The sequence below is a fragment of the Papaver somniferum genome, chromosome 5, assembly GCF_003573695.1.
Source record: "Papaver somniferum cultivar HN1 chromosome 5, ASM357369v1, whole genome shotgun sequence".
In the NCBI taxonomy this organism is placed as follows: Eukaryota; Viridiplantae; Streptophyta; class Magnoliopsida; order Ranunculales; family Papaveraceae; genus Papaver; species Papaver somniferum.
In genome coordinates, this window is record NC_039362.1 from 183060611 (window position 1) to 183081923 (window position 21313).

Consider the following 21313-nt stretch of genomic DNA (forward strand, 5'->3'; position numbering starts at 1 on the left):
AGTTTAAGCGTTTATCCCGACCGGAGGGAGGACATGTTTATCGCTTATAGAAATTAGCCGGGGAAGCTTCTATCCAACAACACTGTGCTATGTCATCCGCAGATGAAGAAATGCCAGAATCGATCCCAACGATTGAAGATGAGGAAACACTTAGCAATGGAGAAGCAATTATAGAGGCCTTGCTAGAAGAGAAGGAAAAAACTGATCCGACTTTCGATGGACTGGGGGAAGTAAATCTTGGAACAAAGGATAGTCCCTGGTACGTACGCATTAGAAAACATTTGGAAGAAAAGGAAAAGTCGAGATTGATCAGCCTGCTACGGGAATACCGAGATGTATTCGCGTTCACGCATGATGAGATGCCATGCCTTGATAGTAATTTAATCGCGCATAACCTCAATGTTTCACCCGAATACCAACCTGTCAAGCAGCGGAGACGCAATTTCCCGGAGAAGATAGATCTGGCGATTAAAAAAGAATTCGAGAAGCTGTTACAAGCCAATTTCATCCAGCCAATACAACACCCGACGTGGTTAGCCAATGTGGTGCCAGTTAAAAAGAAGAATGGCAAAGTCCGATGCTGCATCGACTACCGAGATCTGAACAGAGCATATCCTAAAGATGACTTCCCAGTACCGAACATCGATTCGATGGTGAACAACACATGCGGATACGACATGTTATCTTTCGTGGATGGGTTTAGCGGATATAACCAAATCAAGATGTTCGCGGAAGACTCGCGGAAGACAGCCTTTCAAACCTGTATTATGTACCGAAGCCAGTTGATGTTGTATTAAAATATAGTTTATGCAAATAGTTTCATTTTCTTCTGCAGTATATGGAGCTCGCCGAACTAACAACGGTCGAGAAATCGAAGTGAAGAGTTTATTTTTTAGCTCAAAGAAGAGTAAAGTTACTAGAGGTGTAGAATGTGTGAATTTGGAGTTGCAGTGAGAAGCATTTATAGATCTCAAAATTTCTATCCGTTGGATGATGAGAGTTTATGGCCGTTCATATGTAGTCGTTGGTGTTTGGCTAGCGGGTTGACATCAACCGCTGGCGGGTCATCACAGTCCGCGAGACTTCACTTCATCCGCCAGCGGGTTTTCTTGGCCCGCGCGGTTTTAAATGAGATTGGCGTCTCATGTTGGGCCGCAATGAACAAACCAACAAAATTGTTGGTTTGTCCATCCGTTTTTCACATTTTTTGAGTCCATAATGGGAGTAAAATGAGCAAACTTCATGTTTGTTCATTCCATAGGAATTTCCCTAAGATAATGGAATCTCAATCGTTGTTATATTTCCCCAGAAAACGTAGATGGAAATTGAGAGGGTACCTGCAAACACACTCATATTCTTAAGTCAGAGAGAGCTCTGTACAGGTTTTTAGAGGAGAAAAGTAAATGTGATTATGTAGCTTTTGAATTGGAGTTTAGCCTCTATTTATAGGCAGGAAACAAATCTAGATGTTATGATTTATAGTTATCTCAAATAAACACCTAAATTTATCTTTATCCCATAGGATTTGTAGTTAACTCAAATAACCACCTGGATTTGTACTTGTCTCCCCAATATTTATGTATATCCTGGAATATCCATGCTTATCTTCACAATATTTGTGCACATCTTGAAAGATCTATGTCCATCTTCTCAAGATTTATAGTTATCCCAAAAATACATATCTATCTCTTTTGAAATTTGTATTTATCTTAAATTGGTTTCCATAACAAACCATTGGGCCTCCAAAATAATCCCATTGGGAATCCATAGCAAGCCAGAGCCAATTTCTTCATTAAACCACCGGGCATCCTTAATAAGTGTGGTTGGGTTTCCTCAATAAGCCATAATTGGTTTTTTTAATAAACCACCTGGATTCGTTAATAAATCTGGTGGGCTTCCTCAATAAGCTAGAATTGGTTTCTTTAGTAAACCATTAGGAATCCTTAATAAGTCAAGTTGAGCTTCTTTAATAAGCCATGTTGATTTCTTTAATAAACCAATTAGTTATGGGACAATTGTATGCCTCGTAGAAATTTCCGGTTTTAGGTTGGAAACCTAATTCAAATTTCATTGAAATTTTGAACAGACGCTTCTCTGCCAAGAGCCACCATTGGTACCTTTTGAAGGTGTCGTTTGGTGATGAACAAATACCTCCAAGAGATATAAAATCCCTATAAGTAGCGGTGATTGTTTCTCTTGAAAACATATTTTTAAACATTATTATTTCTTCTTCTCTAATAGCATCGCCAGAATCTTAAACAGTGTGTTCTTGGTCGGGTCAAGAAAGTACAATCTTGAATTCGATTACAATGTTAGGGCTTCATTGAATCCTGAAGGCATAATTCGAGAGACTTGTTGTACTTACGAAGTTAATAGGGAAAGTTCGAATAATTCAACCAATAACAACGAAGGGAGGGATATTTGCTCACCTTTGATGATCAAGCAGACTTAATGGCATCCCTGGCATATCTGCTGCCACGTTAGCGGCTGTGTCAGGAATTTGTTACACTATGTTCGCTAAGATTTCCGTGGGGGACACGGGATACTCGCGGGTATAGAAGTAAAATGACGACTCATAACTAAGAATACTAGCCTTACAAATTCTATATCAATTGTTTTTGATTTCATGGTATCGTAACCAGTTCATCACTTGCTGAGTATGCTTCTTTGTCTGTTATTGGCTTAGATCGAGATTCGTTTTATTGTCTAAAAGAATCTAAATAGCCTTGAATCCAGGGGTACACGATTCTTCTATTTATTTTTCATCCTCTATTTTTTGACCCATTTTTTCCAACAGGATCTTATGCTTGTCATGCATGATTTGTGAGATTGTTGTTATGTTTCCGAATTCGGAGTACCTTTTATGGATCTCGATGGGTGTTATTGTTTTCTCATGTCTTAATGCCACTTTTACCAGATGTATTTCTTCCAGTACTCTTGGATTGACTTCTTTGAAAGTGATGTATGATTATCTGAGAATGGAGTTTTATGATCAATTTATATCTTGTAAATCTCTTCTCCGTCGTCAACTCTACTCGATCAAACAAGGTAATTCCTCTATTTTAGAGTTCTTGAGTACTATAAAGGAGACTGTTGATAATTTAGTAATTATAAATGATCGAGTTTCTGATGATGATATTATGTTACATGTTTTAAAGTTTGATCACTTTGTTGTTACTGATCAACATCGTGAGACTCCTTAGTAGTCTAATGAGCTATATGATCTAAATTAATTCATCAAGAACAGTGGTTACAGAGTAAGTCTCGTGATTCCTTTGTTGTTCTTGACTTCAAAAATGCTCTATCTGCATTTTACACAAAGAAGAATTCTCCTCCCTTTCGAAATTTTTCAGGTGTTGGTAGCTCTGGTGGTAACAAAAGTTAACATTTTGGTTCATCTCCTAGATCCGGTGGTAATTGTTCTCAATACTTTGGTCAGTCTTCTGGGTGGTAATCGTCCCCAACATTTTGGTAAAAGTGGGTGTGGTTCAAATAAGCCTCAACATCCACCTCATCAAAACTTTACTCGATATCAACGTCATCATAACTTTACTTCTCCTTTAGAAAAATTCAACTTCTTTGCTGACCTACCCTTTAAAAGTTTTCATTTCAACAAGTCACTCATTACCAAATCGTTATGAAAATTTGCATTCCTCAAATTGAGTTTCTAATCACTCATTTTCAATACAAGAATCTCAAAACCTAGTTTTTGAAAAAGAAATCTTCCAAAAACTATTCTTCTCCATTCTTCTCATTCAAATGATCTTTAACATTAATTCTCTTACAACTCAGAGTCGGTCCTGTGTCTAGAAAGGCCCTGTGCGAATTTTTTTTGTAGGGCCTTTTATAGTGTCGAATATTTTGTAACAATTGTAAAAAAAAAAATGTTAATATTTTTTTCATGGATGAAATCGCTAGATTTTTTTTACACTTAACTGGTTTATTAACGTGTATTTAAAAAAAAAAAATCGATTGAAACCTTTAATTTGTTGAGATACACCTGCAGGAGTAAGAATACGCAAGAAAAATTCAATAATATCGCCGCATGTATTATATATATGGTCTTGGGAGGTAGTAATAATATCATAAATACGAAGCGCGTCTAGAATAAAAAACAATGAATAGACTGGCTCGGTGGATAATGCATTAACCAACACTACTTGGATTATTAGTTTTAGACTTTTAGTTAAGGAGTTCGAATTTCTTTGAAGACAAACAAGATTTCTTTTTTGTTTCGTGGGAATAAACAGTTGGGCTTAGGGAGGAAAAGGCCCTCGACAGAGCTGGGCCCTGTGCGGTCGCACACCCTGCACACCTTCAGGCCCGGCTCTGCTTACACTAATACTAAATCAAATATATAATCTAATCTTACTAACATAATCTATTATCTTAACTAATTTAATTATTAATAACAATAAAATTAAAAAGATATTTTGACAATTAAGAAAAACATTTAGATAAAGGGTGTTCCAAATACTTCTAAACGACCCAGTACATTAAAATGGGGTGTCGGCGTACTCATCCGGAAAGAATACCGGATGTATACGGCGACCTGGCAGGGAAAGAAAGGAGGAAAAGAGAGAAAAAGAGAACAAGAATATTTCACAGGGTAAAAGTAATCCGATAAGCATTTTAAAAGAATTAATTTGTTAATCATAACCATGGAATTAGAATAAATCATTTCATAACCATGAAAGTAAAATACAGAAATATAAAACGTCATTAGAAAGTTAAAGTGACTAATGAAACACCCTCATTCTCTTTTCTTCCTTGCCCCGGCCCTTTGTCCAACTACAAATCAGAAGGTTTTAAGTCGAATTAGTATTAGCTTGATCAACATCATAGTGATTCTAAATACTAAGATAAGAATAAATTGAGGTTATGGAGATCTTATGAGAAAGTCAGTTTATTTATTTATTTAAATTCAATAGTAGGCGCTTAATTTCATGCGAACCAAAGACATACTACATGAACAAGGTTTCACTTTAAATAATATTGAGAAACTTGGGAATACTATTTGTGGCGACTAGTATTTGCTACTGCTTCCTACCGTCCAAAGTTAGGCATCTCGTTTCTTTCAAAGACGGTCAATGGGGGAACTCGAACTTCTAACGTTCGACGTATAGAAGTTTATCTTCCAATGAACTAGGATTTTAAAAAAAGAAAAGAAAAAAGTGTTACCCATGATAACAATACCTTTCAGAATCGTAGAAGAGGGACCTCAATCCACAATGACTTCTCACTATTATTGGCAAAAAAAACAAATCAATATAGTTGACTCCGAAAAACAACAACAATATTAATGAAAAATGGCCTTACGAATATTCGTAAGTTGAAATTGTAAATTTTTATACATATAGTAGAATTTAATTTTTTATAAAGTATTCTTATATAAAGGTTTTTCTGTAGTAATAATAATAATTATAATAAAAATACTCTCTACGTCCTACTATTAAGTGATCTACTTAATAACACATAAAGTAGATCACTTAATAGTGGGATGGAGGGAGTAACTAAGATGATAATATAACAATAATAAGAGGCGATTTTCGGAAGACTGAAAACCCAGATCTTTTCTCTTCTTTAAATAAGTAACTAAAATAATAACAGTGATACCTACCGAGTATATAAATAAGGAATTCAAATGAAGTCTTTGTGATTCTTTCCACTGTTGTAGATATCCCCATCACTGCCATTAATGAAAAACAAGAAAATACCAATTAATGACGATAGACAATTATTTTTCCTTTTTGAAAACATAGTACTCCACGATGCTAGCATCCTATATCTGGGAGTTATTAATAAAACATTTTGAATAGAAGGCTAAGTAGAAGTTGTATTTGTAATTCCTTCATGACTCTGATCTGCACAAATTGTTTTGGAAATACATCCTTAGGCCTATTCCTATGCATATGCCAAATACTGGTTTTTGACATATATGCATCCATTATGGGCATGCCGAATTGTCAAACTCATATGCCAATATGTGTGGAATAACATATAGGCATATACGACAGAGTTTCTACCGAGCGATAGAGTGTCCATAACTCGGTGGTCAAGCCATCGCTCGCTAGTCATTAAATCGATGACGCTAGTCAATCTGTCGCTCGTCTCTTAGATCATTGCTTATCAGATCTTCATCCAACGATTAGTATTTCCCTCCTATAAATATCTAATTTCAATCTCCTTTCAATTCACACCAGAATTTCTAAATATCTTTAGAATTTCTTAATATATAATTTTTTTCACCTAATTTCAATCTCATTTCAACTCACACCAGAATTTCTTCTCAATCTACAATTCTTTTCATCACTATTCCAATTCCTCAAAGAGTATGGATGACAATATGAGCACTGCTGAGTTCGTAGCAAAACATAATGCTGTCGCAAATCGAAGAGTTGTTGATCGTGCCTATGTGGATAATGAAATTTGGAGAAGTCAAATTAGATTTAGAAATCAAAATATGAGAAGTCAAAATATGAGAAGTCAGATAAGGCGGAAACCAAAATTCACTGTTGCAGAAGATGGATGTATTTGCAGGAATTATGTTTCTTCTATTGAGGATACTGCATTAGGAAATGCCTTACATCATAAACATTATGGCAAATGATTTTTGGAAAATTTCAAGAAGAAACAATGAATCTCAACAATCATGATGTTTCAGAATTGAATCAACACTTCAGTACAATCAATAAGGAAGTTAGTAGATTTGTTGCTTTACTCCATCAAGAAGGTCCAAATTTGAGGAATGGGAGATCTATGATAGAATTTCAACAAAGGTGTCGTGTGGATGGTAAAACTATGATGGAACTTCGACGTAGGTGTCGTGCAGAATATCGTCGCATCCACGAAAAAAGATTTCCGATTTGAAAATTGTTTCAACATTTTAAAATATTGTCCAATATTTATGTAATACATTTCTCGATTTTCCACTTAATATTAAGTTTTAATATTTAAGTTGTCTAAGTATTAGTTTAAGTTCTTATGTTCTAATTTGAAAATTGTCTAAGTATTAGGTTTTAATATCTGTTTAAATGTATCTCTAATTAAAATATAAGATTAGGTTAAGAATAGAATTAATCTTAAATTCTCAAATTCATTAAATTTCAATATAATCATTAGATAGTCATTTTTTACAAGATATAAAATTAGATAATAATATTTTGAAATATAAACTTTAAAAATAAAAATTTGGGACAATGTTCTTCATCTTGTTAATCTTCTTCATTTCACCAAATTTCCAATCAATGCGCTCATGAACGGAGTCTCCTTTGTTTATCTTCTTCTTTGGCTTCAAATTAGTTTTGCCTTGATTTTCCTTGCCTTTAACCTTTCTTTGCCTTTTCTTAGTTGTGGTTTTGACTTGGTTGATATCCAAAACTTGGAGACTTCTTTGCTTCTTACTTATTTCTTTAAACATATCACATATCTTCTCAACGACAACTTCAAGCACTACTCCAGAAAAATCAAGTTGTGTTGCAGAATCAAGTTTGGTTAATTGTGCCATTTGGAGAAAATAGAAGAAATAAATTAGATTGAGAAATAGAGAAAGATTGAGTAAAAGAGAATTTTTTTTTTGTAAAAAAATTTGGGGTAAGTTTTGAGTTTGAAAGTTGCATATTTATAGCGATAAAGAACTAGCTGTTGGCGCAAGAATCAAAATCGCTGGCGATATAGACTTAAACGCCGGGGATAAAGACTTTATCGCTGGCGTTATTGTTAATATCGCTCGCTAGAATGTCTATCGCTTATAGGTTTTCCCATAATAACACAACTGGTTTGCCATGCCATCCAGTATGCCAAACAAGTTTTTTTTGGCATACCCATAGGAATAGGCCTTAGTCCTTACCAACGAAGATGCATATTTGCCAAAGTTTTATTTTCAATTCATTTATACGACATATAAACCAAAAAAAAAAAACAAAAAAAAAAACCGCGAAAATTTTGCAATTTATACCAGTGTTTTTCCCCTTCTTTCTAGCCTGTTTATACCAAATATCAGGTAAGATTCTACGACACTAGCATTGGAGATGCTTTTAGGCCTGACGAAAAGATTTCATAAATAAAAGAAAAAAATTCAACGAGTTGATAATAATATCTGACAAGTGGATGTCATCTTTGTCTATATACCAGGGGCAGAGCTGAGTGAGGACTAGGGAGGAAAACTACCCAGGGGTGGAGCTGAGTGAGGGCTAGGGAGGACAGTTGTCCTCCTTAGAATTTACAATGTGACTATTTTAAGCTTTTCATAATTGTCCCCCTGGATTTTACAAAGTTACTATAATATGCTTCATTTGTGTAACTATTTACGTACATTTCAAAGTTTCTTATAAAAAATTCTAGCACTAGGCTTACATACTATAAGGTTCTATGAAGTATTGATTATATTTTGTGGAGTCTTGAGACAAGTTCTATTCTTTTTATCGCAAAAGACTCAAAAAGTTTCGGGCGACCTCCGACCGCCATTAGTGCTATCTTCTCCTTTATATATTTGTCCCCCAAGTTGGAAAGTATGGCTCCGCCACTGTATGTACCTCTGTGTAGATCGTAATAAATTCAGTGATAATCAAACACATGCACTCCAGCAAATTGAAACAATAAACATCCAATCAAACTATCAAATAGTATTACTGATGAAACAAAGAGTGAAAGAGAAGGGACCTGTTATGGTGTTGGAAGAGATGAGTTGCCATCAAATAAGTGACCATAATGTGGTAAACCAATTGCAAACGAGGAATTGGTCATAGAACACGAATTCTGGTAGCTATTTTTTTTTCTTTTACTAAATCCGCGGTTAATCTGCATCCGATCCATATCATCCGCTGATCCGCGGACGTCAAATTTGCGGGTGATTAGGCCGGACACAGTTGGATTTTCCAAATCCACAACTTTGACGGATTGGACGCGGGTGACCCCTAATCCGTATCCGTCCGTCCGCTGCGGATTGGACGCGGGTGACTCCTAATCCGTATCCGTCCGTCCGCTGCACACCCCTGATTTTTTGAAGAAAATGGGGAACCGTAAGTTGGGCCTCTGAAAATGCTATTAAATAGGCCCAATAGTAACTTGGTCAGGTGATTAATGAGCGGAATTGAGACGTCCGATTCTTATTCGGTACATCACAAACGCGAATAACCCGGGATGATCAGGAAAACGCACGAATTGAACGGCCGAATAAGTCGCTAACGTTTGCTACGTAAAAGTTCGCGACAAATTCGCGTTCAATTCGGCCATTTGCTAACTAGGCACCCACACCCCTCAAAAGGTCAGCACTCAGCAGGACACCGAGAATAAAGTGCTGCCTTGTAAGGGGTAACTGAGTAATTTTAGAAGTTCATCTTCCATCGTTTCCATCTACGGCTACTTTACTCTCTTTCCCCACCCTTACTTATCCTCTTCTCTTCCTCTCCCTCAAAATTTTTTCCCACCTCCGCCGCCACCACCACCGCCGTCTGAAATGGCATACATACTCCAAATCAATACCCCAGGAGGATTTTCGATCTCAACGTACGCCTATCTAATCACAAAAAGCAGCTGCAGGAGAAATATGCTTGTAAATCAATGATAGCCAAATGAAATGAAAATTGATCAGTAAATAAAGATGATGATATTGAAGAAGATCTACGAAGACAAGCACAGATCATTTGACTGGACATAGATCGTGTGTTGATTTTTGGTTTGGCAGTTTTTCTTCAAACCAGGTATTGAATTTGATTTGTGGTTATTTTTGATTTTTTTTTTTCTTTGATGTGAAATTTGATTTTGGATTGTGAGATGATTCTGGTAGAATTTGGTAACTACTGAAAGAAACAACGATTAGTTTGAGATTTAACATTTTTAAGTAAATGAGATTTAAAATTTCAGACACATGTAGTAAATTCACATTTAGACATTGATTCTAAAATGTCTCCATGATTGTTAGATGAAATGGTAAAGTATATGAATATAACCTTAGCTCAAATTACAAACATTTATCCTAGGATCTCCATAGAATTGTGTTTTAAGGCCAATAGCTCCTAAAGGTTGTGGATGTTATCATAAGAAATCCCCTTGATTTGCCCTTTTTTTGCTCCCCACACAGTGAGTTGCATGTCTTGTTGTTAAAGGAGTTGTTTGTAAGAAAAATGTTTCCAACCTTGAGAAGCCCCGCTTTCTTATCCTTGGCAGAGCTCATGAATATCAACGAGTGTCTAATCATTTATCAAATTTTTTATGCTATTGCAGCAGGTTGTTACCGTTTACATTTTGCTATCATTCATCAGTTTAACTTATAGGGAATAATAGAAAGATCACCTTCTAAAGTGATTTTTTTTATTATTAGATATCCTTTTTTTTAGTTAGTTTTTATGTTGTTTGATCTTAATATAATCCAGATGATCTTCTGGATAAAAGTAAAATCAAACAAAACAATTTATGGATTGGTCATATGGGCATGTATTCAGTATCTGCAGATATTGTGTCTAACACTTGGTACCTGTGTTGGAGTTTGGTTATGATTAGATCCATATTTTGTGGATATGGACTGGTATTTTCTTTTCTTCTTTTGTTTCCTTGAATTTTTTTTCTTATTTTCTCACTTTTTTTACATAGGAAACGGATTATTTGAAGATGGCAGTAGAAAAGATAGTTGCTTATCATACTAATGTCTTATTGGTAGAGCATATTTCTTGTTGTCAATATCAAGAGGCCTCTGTTAGAGCATATAGCCCGCTGCACAGGTCCACAAATAGTTGATCATCTTTCATCTCAAAAGCCGGGTTATTGTGATGCATTCCATGTGGAGAAGTCCCTTGAAGCACATGGGATGGGAATTCTGGGCAGGGAGGAGAGAAATTGGCGAAGATGCTTATGTTCTTTGAAGGGTGCCCCGAGCCATTGGGTTATACTATAAGTTCTGTAACTTATTACAGTTCAGTTTTCTTAATTTATCGGAATATTGTCTGGGTCTTGTAAACTTCAATGGAATCCATAACTTGAGCATAACACATCTAAAATGCCTATACCTTTGATCAGGATAATGTTAGAATTTTTTTTTTCACTGTTGAAATAAACCCAATATGGAGCAGAAAATTTTCTTTGACGTGTGCATCAGTTTCCCCATTCATGCCTCTAGAATGATGATTTTTGAATTTCTTAATGTTAGCTTCTATTCACTGAAAATCATGTATGATTCGAGTGGACATTTTATTTTCAGATCTTTCTAAAAGGCATCATGGCGATGAGCTGAAAAAAGTTAAACACGTTCTCCAGTTTGGGTCTCTGCAGCGTATCACTTGGCATTGGAGATTTCTTTTCTTGCTGATGAAGGTGCCTCTCTTCCAGAACCTCCATTGAAGTCTCCCCTAACTATTGCATTGCCCGATAAAGCTTCCAGTCTTGGTAAGTCAATATCTACTATAGCTGCGTTCGCGGTTTGTACCACATCCAAACCTCAGGGATCTCTTCGAATACTGATTCACAATCTGACAGGATACACTTTTTTTCACAATATCCGAGATAACCTCCGAAGCCGCTCCCTGCAAAAGAAGCTTTTTCTTTTTTCCCCAATCATCCGGTTTGTCTAAGTTCCCCACTTCTCTATACACAGAGGTAACCTCCAGCTTAATGGTATATCTCTCTTCTTCTTCTTCATTGTTACCTACTCAGACGAATTATGTCTCTGGAATATTGCGAAACGAGCCGCCATATTGACCATATGAGGTGAAACAGAAAACAAAATTTCGAGATTCTATGGAGACCAAATATCTTCCAAGGAATGGGTGGTATTCCTCTTGCTAAGAATGCTGAGCTGCTGGGGGGAAAAGAAGCTAGTGATCCCATATAAATGAAACCGCCACATTTAAATCAACATCTTTTCAGCAAGACCGTAATCACCTTGACAAGCCAGGATCTTTCAAAGAAGATTTTCCTCCGTCCCCTTCGGACCATCAAAGCATCTTGGTTTGGTTATCAATCCGGAGTGTGTGGAAAGGGATCGTTTTTAAATGGGCTCATCTCTTACGTATCACATACTATGGCAGCTTTGACAAGCCCTTGAGGAGGTTTGCAAGAGACGATTTATTTGCTCAGGTAATCTTCTCAATATCGGCTTTTGGTATTTTGTTTTACTTCTTCTTGCGTCTCCAACTTCATGACTGGAGACTGATTAAAGACTTTGTTTTTTTTTGTTAAGAGTTACCACTGCAGTTCCTGTGAGATGCCTTCAGAAGCACATCTTCATTCTTATACTCATCGACAGGGCAGCCTCACGATAAGTTTGCGGAGTTTCTCCTACCAATGGGTTCCCACTAGCAATTCGTAGAGTAGTAATATCTGAATCTATTCGGGGTTACAGAAATCCAGAATGGTTACAGAACGAGGTCAATCAGGTACAGTTATTACGAACTGAGGTTCCACACGTATACTTAAAGTTGTCGTTACTGAAGTAGGTACTCTCTGATTGCTGTCTGTGACAGGTGGTTGACAGGGCATGACTTCTATTTACTGAAATACTTAATGCGCTCCGGAAGATTGCAATAAAAAGAATAGGCACCTTATCAGTAAAAGTGGCAGAGTCAAGACGTCACATTGGAGATCTCGAATAGTTGCTTCAGAAGGAGAAGGTAGAATTTGAGGTACGATAGTTTTTCTAACTACTCAGGTCATGTAGGAGTTTGATTTCTGGCTGAAGTAAAAGTGATAAATTGCTAATCATGGAAGAAATGTGACCTTTCTCTCGTTTCCCACTGTATATTTTCTGGCCTGATCTGACATGGAATTATTTAGACCGCAAATCTTCTGTTTCCTATCTTTTCTTTTCATTCACTGAACATTCTGTTCTGACAATGACACAGGAATCTCTCCAGAAAGTTCTATATCGGGCATTACTTGAAATTAATTGATTGCGAGCCGTTCATATGTGTGGGACCACCGACTGATACGTGCAGCAAAACCAGATAGCAGCAGCCTCCAGGAGGCGGTCAACAGCTCTATACAAAAATGTACGGAGGACTCTGTAGTTGTATCCAAAAACTCAGCTTCCAAGCAAGGTGGTGAAGACTCCCAGTTTTGACTCCAAGCAAGATGTGATAAAAATTCCAATCTGGAAGGAAGTGGTGAGCAGGTGGCTCCCTTACCAAATCATAACACCACAGGGCCACATCTTTTTTCAAGCTTAAGTTTAAATGTGATGAATGCCCCAGCTGAACCTTTAGAAACTAAGATACATGTGTGGAGGGAAATATCGGAGGGTCAGTTTTGATTGTAGCGAACCTCGATGCAGCATGGACTGGTGAAAACCTCGTCTTCTAAACACTTTTCCAACTTTAACCTCTCTGTATCTGTTTCGCCTTTGAGCAATGAATCTGCCGGCACTTCTTGTATGTGCAGAACCATTTTATCCATGTCTGGTTCTCGGAGCTCTATGATTTCAGATCCACTCGTGTATACAAAGGCCTCGCATGTTAGAGTGACATTCAGTGACGATGGTCCACTTGGGAGGGTGAAGTATGCTGTGACTTGTTACTTTGCAAAGGGGTTTGAAGCCTTAAGGAGGGCATGTTGCCCATCTGAGCTAGATTTCTTAAGGTCCCTTAGTCGTTGTAGTGATTGGAATGCTCAGGGTGGTAAGAGCAACGCCTATTTTGCTAAATCATTGGATGATCGGTTTATCATCAAAGGGCTAACCAAGACAGAATTAGAGTCATTTATCAAGCTTGCACCAGAGTATTTTAAGTATCTATCTGAATCAAACGGCACAAGAAGCCCAACTTGCCTGGCGAAGATCTGGGGGTCTATCAGGTACGTTCATTGTTTTTTCAAATTCAACATCCTTTACTACAAACTTAAAGTTCTTTTTTTTTTGTTTTTTGACACCAAGCTGAGAAAAACTTACATGTTATGTTGATGATTTGCAAATCATGCTTTAGAATTACTGTACATCATCTCAACCATTTGGACACTCTTAGGTCAAATTAATCAATCAAGTGATCTCAACCATACTGTACGGCTGTACGCATCCTATTCTCTGGTCATGGGTGTTAACTATCCAAACTACTTTTGTAAGTGTGATGGTACAATGTAGCCAAGACCTGGTTGAAATTGCAAAACTTTTGAGCTAATAGCTAATGCCAAACTTTATCTTTCGTTTGCGTTAAAATAACAATGTCCTTCCGAACTGATAATATTGATGTTGAATCTCGATTGCTACTTCTTTTATTGTTATACAAATTCAGCGTATACATAGTATCTTCATCAGTTCGTATTACTATTTTTGTGGAGTTGTTGAACTTTATTTCTTGTTTCTTGGAAGGTTACAACAAAGCATCTTAAAGGAGGGAAGGAACAGAGAATGGACGTTCTGGTTATGGAGAACCTTTTGTTCGAACGCAATGTTACAAGGCTTTATGACCTGAAAGGATCGTCCAGGTCAATGTATAATCCCGATGCAAGTGGGAAAAACAAGCTTCTTCTGGATCAGAACTTGATTGAAGCAATGCCAGCTTCTCCGATTTTTCTTGGAAACAAAGCAAAGAGATTGCTTGAGAGAGCTGTCTGGAAAGATACTTCCTTTCCTGCGGTAAGCCTATCAACTAACAGCTTATTAAGTTCAATGATATTAATGATGATGATACGTCAACATGTTTTATGTGATTAAAAGTGAACTGACAGCATTTTATTCAACTAGGGAACTTCTATAGGAATGTTGGCTGCAGAATCTCTTTAGGGGCATTCCAGGAAGGCTCTAATATGGAAACATATTGGGATGCCTTAAAGAAGTCGTGGTGGTCTGGGATGAACTACGTAAAGCTCAATATTACCACCCGGTTAGTGTTGATGTTTCACTGTCATCTAGATGTTCCGCTAATGATATCACTTTGAATATATAACTGTATATCCTTCTCGTTTACTTTCTGTAAAAACACACAGGTTTTTCTCCTCAGAATGTGCAAATGGAAGTGTGATTCGGGTCGCCTGCTTCCTTGGTCTCTTCAAGTCTATCCCTAGCATTGCTGAACTTGACAACATGAAGGTGTCCTGTGACGTAAACTGGTATACATAAAGCTGTTGAGCGTAAACATTTAACTGGTAGATAAGAAAGTTGATATTTTTTTTTGTTACTATTGACAAGAAAGAAAGTTCATTAGCTGTTAAGAGCATACAGTAAAACTGGTACATAGTACAGTACAGTACAAGACCCTAAACTGATGGTGGAAATGGATATACTTCAGAAATTTAATAAATAGGAAAACAAAAAAAAAACATTTGTTAGCAGTAGTCATGTAATTAGCCCAGAGTAGCACTAAGATGTGTAGGATGATGCTATAATAAGAAGTAAGTAATGGACAGAACCACATCAAAAGCAACGCTTCCTGTTGCCTTGAAATTTCGTGCAATCACAGATAACATCTTCAGATCACTACGACTCTTCCTTCCCTTCGCTGGTAAGTGTACGAATCCTTCGTAACAGTCTCTCTCCAGTATCTCTTGTAGTAGCACATGGAGTTTCTGATGTTGAATTCACTGATAGCCTGGCCTAGGAACTGTTATGACTGAATCTCCAGCTACCTGGACAGTATTTGCCAGGTAGTCGGCCCCATAATTAGCTTCCATAGGCATAGAAGAGAAACTAATATCCTTCCAGCCCCACCTCTCACCAGATTCGTTTCCATGTGAAACAATGAGCTGAGCTTCAATTGTCAGCATGATCTTCTGATAGATCCATAACAATTTCTCGCTGCAAAGATTGGTTTTGTAAAGCGACTTCAGATCGTGCCTGAGATGCCACAATGTGTCACTTCTCAAAATACCGATAACAAAGGGAAGAAATCTCAAGCGGGAACCATGCACTCCCAATTGTTTCCAGAGCAGACGCTATTATCAACATTTCATATGCCCTTATATCATAATCCAAATCTTTTGAAAACATGATTTCTCCGGTACAAACCGGATTCATCTCTGAATCCCGGATTAGGAATCCTCCACCGGCCCTTATAAGTTTGAGAGTAACTTCTTCACGTTTTAGACTAGAATCGGCTGTCAATCTATACCAACCTTTCTTAGCCGATCGACCTCTAATGATGAATTTCACGTTTTCAGAGTTCAACTCGTGAGATGGTGGTGGTAACCAGAATGGTGGCTTGGTAAGAAACGGAAAGCTCTTGAATGCGTACCTGGAGCCGTTGTATCTCTTGCCGTGTAGCGGCACTGATCCAGTTAAAGCTCTGATTGGATCGGATCGTGGACCCAGGAACAGATAACTCAATGTTCGTTAACTTCCACGACACGTGGGAACTCTGAAAATTTTAGTGTAGTCGCAGGACAAATATGAATCATATGGATATGATTTTGATGATGAAATTTGGGGCGAACAGAAAAAAGATGATACGGTAGATGATATCAATGCAATCTGTAACGAATTGGCAGAAAGCAGCGAAGATGATGTTGTTGAACCAATTAAAGATGACGGCGATGGAGATGCAGGAAGATATATGACTCTGGGCAAAGAATATGAAGAAGTAGAAGAAGAAATCACCTTTCTTTGCACTGAGATTGTAGGCATCGACGAACATGTTGCAGTAGAAATCATGATTGAAGATGATGACGATGGGGAAGAAAACGAATCAAGAAACCTTAATATTCTACACAAAGATCTGAAAAATCCAATGGTTTCTTTCGGTAACAGAGATGATGATTGATGAGGAATTCCCACATTTACATTCAGATGATGATTTTTCTTCGCTAGGGTTTCCGATTTATAACCTGTGAAGTTGAATTCCCAATTTCTACTAATTTCTTGTTTTTGTTGTTTTGGAAAGCTCGTGGTTTGCTTAATCCCGTTTAAGAGACGCTTTTATAATATCATTACGCGTTCGGAGTTTAGATTTAGAAGTTCGCTTAAGTCGGTTTAATTCATAGTTTCTAAATTCTGTTTCTTTTTACTACTTCTAATTTTAAGCTATGATTTTGATCAGGGCTGTCTTTAGTTGGCCACAAATTGAACCGTAATTTTCATCAGGCTTAGCACCGGGGAGTTGTGGGCAGGGATGATAGAAATTGCTACTTGTGTTCTTTAAAGGTAAGTTCTGTAACTCTTAATTTCATCGGAGTACTGTTAGTGTCATGTAAACTTCAATATAACCCATAAGTTGAACATAACTCATCTAGGATGATGCTTCCTTAAAATGTTAGCTTCGCCTCTCAATGATTGTAATGTCTCATTTTTATGAATTGGAACGCCAGGGAGGGTCTAGATTTATTCTTCCTATTTTGGTACAAATGTGCCAATTTAAGACTTGAATTCAGTATTTGAAGCTGAGAAATTCTTACACTCTACACTATAGCATCTCAACAATTGGAACATTCTTAGTCTTAGCTCAAATTAATCAATCGAGTGATCTCAACCATCCTGTACTCATCCTATTCTTTGGTCATGAGCGTTAACTATCCAAACGATTTTCGTAAGTCTGATGACTCTGTTGAATGTGCAAAACCTTTGAGCTAATAGCAAATGTTAACACTTCATATTTATCCTGCATTGAAATAACAATGTCTTTCGAAACTGACAATTTTGCTATTTCTTTTTTTTTTTTGTTATACAAATTCTGGCTATAGATAGTATCTCCATCACTTCATATTACTATTTATGAGTTATTGAACTTCATCTCTTGTTTCTCGGAAGGTTACATCAAAGCATCTTGAAGGAGGGAAGGAACAGAAAGTGGATGGTTTGGTTGTGGAGAAGCTTTTGTTCAAACGCAACGTTACAAGGCTATATAACCTGAAAGGATCGTCTATATAACCTGAAAGGATCGTCCAGGTTATGGTATAATCCAGATGCAAGTGGGAGCAATAAGGTTCATCCGGATCAGAACCTGATTGAAGTGATGCCAACTTCTCCGATTTTTCTTGGAAAAAAAGCGCGTGGAAGAGCTGTCTGGAATGATACCCCCTTTCTTACAGTAAGCCTATCAACTAACAGCCAGTTCAGTAATGAAATTAATGATACCGATGATGATATGAACTCTGACTATATTTTTGTGGCAGTCAATTGATGTGATGGATTACTCGTTACTGGTGGGTGTGGACGAGGAGAAGAGCGTGTCCATGGCATCATAGATTTTACAAGGAAGTACACTTTGGACAAGCACCTTGAAACATGGGTCAAGTGCTTCAGGTTTTTTTAGGAGGTTCGAAAAATGAGTCCTTCCCACTGTAGTCTCGCCAAAGCAATACAAGAAGCGGTTCAGAAGAGCTATTTCGACGTATTTCCTTATGGTCCCAATTCAGTGGTCCCCTCCAACTACGATTCCCAGTCAGGTCTGGATAGCTTGCATGTTGGAGGAACTTCTCATGATTGAATATACAGTATGAGCCACTGAAGGTGGTAACCTGTGCATAATTCGTTAAGTCAAGCTCAGAATGGCATATATCCTTGTCTCCCTCTGAGCCCTTGAGAAAATTTGTTTTTTTCCTCCTTTTTTAGAGAATATGTTGATTTGTTGAAATAACAAGACAGGGCAGGCTGTTGTAGTGCCAAGAGTATATTTTTCGTCATCAATGATAGTCAATCTCAGAGGAGTTGCACGAGTCAGCCCTCAGTTTTCACATCCCAATAAGGTTATTTTGGGGTTTTCGTTGATTTGGTTTACCTTTCAGAAGAAGAAATTCTGCACGGCCTTCTCCTAAATTCGCTCTTGAAATGAATGACTTATGCAATGTCTTGACAGATTTTTTGTGGGTCACAGGTTTGCCCTTGTAATTGTGGATTGTGCTCTTTGTAGGACAGATTTCTCTGGAAGGGAGAAAATGCATCTTGCGAAGTTTTTAAGGAGCCTGCAGAAGTTGGCTGTTGAGGTAGAACCCATAACTGCAACTCCTCATAGAAATCTATCCTTCTGTTACAGGGGACTGCTCTGTTTAGTATCTGAGAGATCTTCTCTTAACAGTTATTGTTGGGGGTTGCTGCTCTGTTGTTGTTGTAGGTCGGTAATGCTGTAGTTACTACCAACCAAGCTGTTGCGCAAGTTGATGGTTCTGCTATGTTTGCTGGGACACAAATTAAACATGATGGCTCATGCTTCTACAACAAGGTTTGTTCTTTATGATGGGTCTCTATACCTTTCAACTGCATTTTTTCCGATTAATAATACTATACAGACGGTAACAAAAATTATATGTCAGACTACCACTGCGTAAAGGGAGGGCGAGGAGCGTATCTCTAAAATAATCAGCTCTCCATGTTTAGCAGAAGCTGAAGCATGGTTTCACATATCCGCAGAAGGTGTTGCTGATGTCAAGGACTGACTGACTGACTGATTGGCAATTGATAACCCCATTCACTCTTTGTTACTCCACCAAGTCAGGCAATTACACTTTCTACCTAATCCGAAGAATCCAAGAAGTTGTATATCTGGAATTTAGTTTGTGCAGGGGTGGTTATTCAATGTATAATCACGATTGTCTTAACCAATGTGTCTTGGACGTTAATCTTTCTTGTTTGTTCGTAATTTCTTTATATGAAATTGAGCTCGAAAATTTTGCATCCCAGCCATCATGATTCAAACGGCATATAGCGGAAATTTTGCTTAATCCCTGAGAACTCTTAAGCAGTTCCAAGTATCAAATTTTGGAAAGTGCTAAAACAGCCTAGCTAGTTCGCTTTTGAGTCGAGCTGGTCTGCTTTCCAATTTTTATATGTTTGGGAAAAGTTATTTCTGGGCTTCTTTCCTAATGGACAGATAAACTAAGAACGATTTTTTGGGGACCATCCTTTTTTTTGGGGACCATGATTTTATTTTGGGTAAAGACATTAGAAGAAAATCTAGATCACCCCATATCTAATATTTATATTAATACCTAAACCACCCTTATAATTAATTTTATGTTATGATTACTGAAATGATTTAGTTAAAAATAATTAGTGAGATTAAATTAAAAGATGGGTTTTTTATTAGATGAATAGAATTGTTGAGAGAGTAAAGTTAGAGAAGATGAAGGAGAAAAACATGGAAAATAATTTTTTTTCTTCCAATTCACTAACTTTGGGTATTCAAGTGATGAAAACTCATCTGATTCTTCATCTCCATCCTCTCCTAGAGTATTTGTTAATCTTCACAATGATCCGGATATGAGTTATTTCTTAGATGGTGATTCTATTCTTCCCCAAACTCAATCTCAAGATGAATATGATGGATTTTATCAACCACAACCGGAGGAAGAGTATTTCAGTGTCCAGGTATGCTCAAACTTAGATAATGTATGTTGAATTGGTCAAAATTTTCCTAAAAATGTAAAATTTTCAAGTGGATTTGGGCTTGTTCGATTTTCCTATGTGAAGAACAGGTAACCGAACTCATCTGGAAGTGTAGTTCGGTTACTTTATCTAAACAGGCAAGTAACCGAACTATTCTAAAAGTGTTGTTCGGTTACTTTGTCCAAACACGAAGGTTACCGAACTCTCCATTAATGGAAATTTCTAGGATTCCAATGTTATGTTCGGTTGGTTTGCAACAAATTAACAAACCGAACTTTACGTAAAAAATAGATATAACTTAGTGTACAAAGTTCGGTTGGTTCGCAACGAATTAACCGATAACTAACCGAACTTAAGTACAAATAAGAATGAACTTAGTGTACAAAGTTCGGTTGTTTCGCATAGATGCATTTTTACGACCTAGACAACCGAACTTTACATAATATAAGAGTATAGTAAGTGTATTAAGTTCGGTTGTTTCGCAAACTCGACACAACAGCATAAGAAACCGAACTTAACAAACACAAAATTATCTGAAGTAACCGAACTTTTTATTTGTTATCTGTTCGGTTACATGTCAACTTTGCTTTAAGAACCGAACCCAGAGTTCGGTTATTGCAATAAATTTTACAAGTAACCGAACTCGAATGTAATTCCCATTGATGTTGTTACATTTCTTGTACATGGAAGCCGAACCTATACCAATGGATGATCAACCTTCTCCTGTTAATATGTTGTTCGAAGATACATCTCATCTCTATGCTAATGAGTTGGAATTCAACTTACCTATTGATGCGAAGAATTGATCTAGAGAACATGCTAAGAGAGTCAAGTGTGTCTTGGTTTTGAATGGAAAAGAAATCCAAACTCGATTTGAAATGGTTTGTGAGAGAAGTGGAGATCCCGATGTTAGTCACAAGAGGAAGGGCTATGAGTATAAGGGAAAGACGACGAGGAAGAACACAACATGCTCAAAGAAAATTAAATTCCCGTTCAAGCTAGTATTTAGCAAGAGAAAATTAACGAATAAATGGTTTCTAGCTATGGATAAGGTGGTAGGTAGTCATAACCACTCTCGTC

The 21313-nt window shown here is 37.2% G+C and overlaps 1 pseudogene; it reads left to right on the forward strand.

Annotated features, from left to right (window-relative positions):
• Positions 1-89: 89 nt before the first annotated feature.
• On the forward strand, positions 90-19527 carry LOC113280262 (annotated as a pseudogene).
• Positions 19528-21313: the final 1786 nt, after the last annotated feature.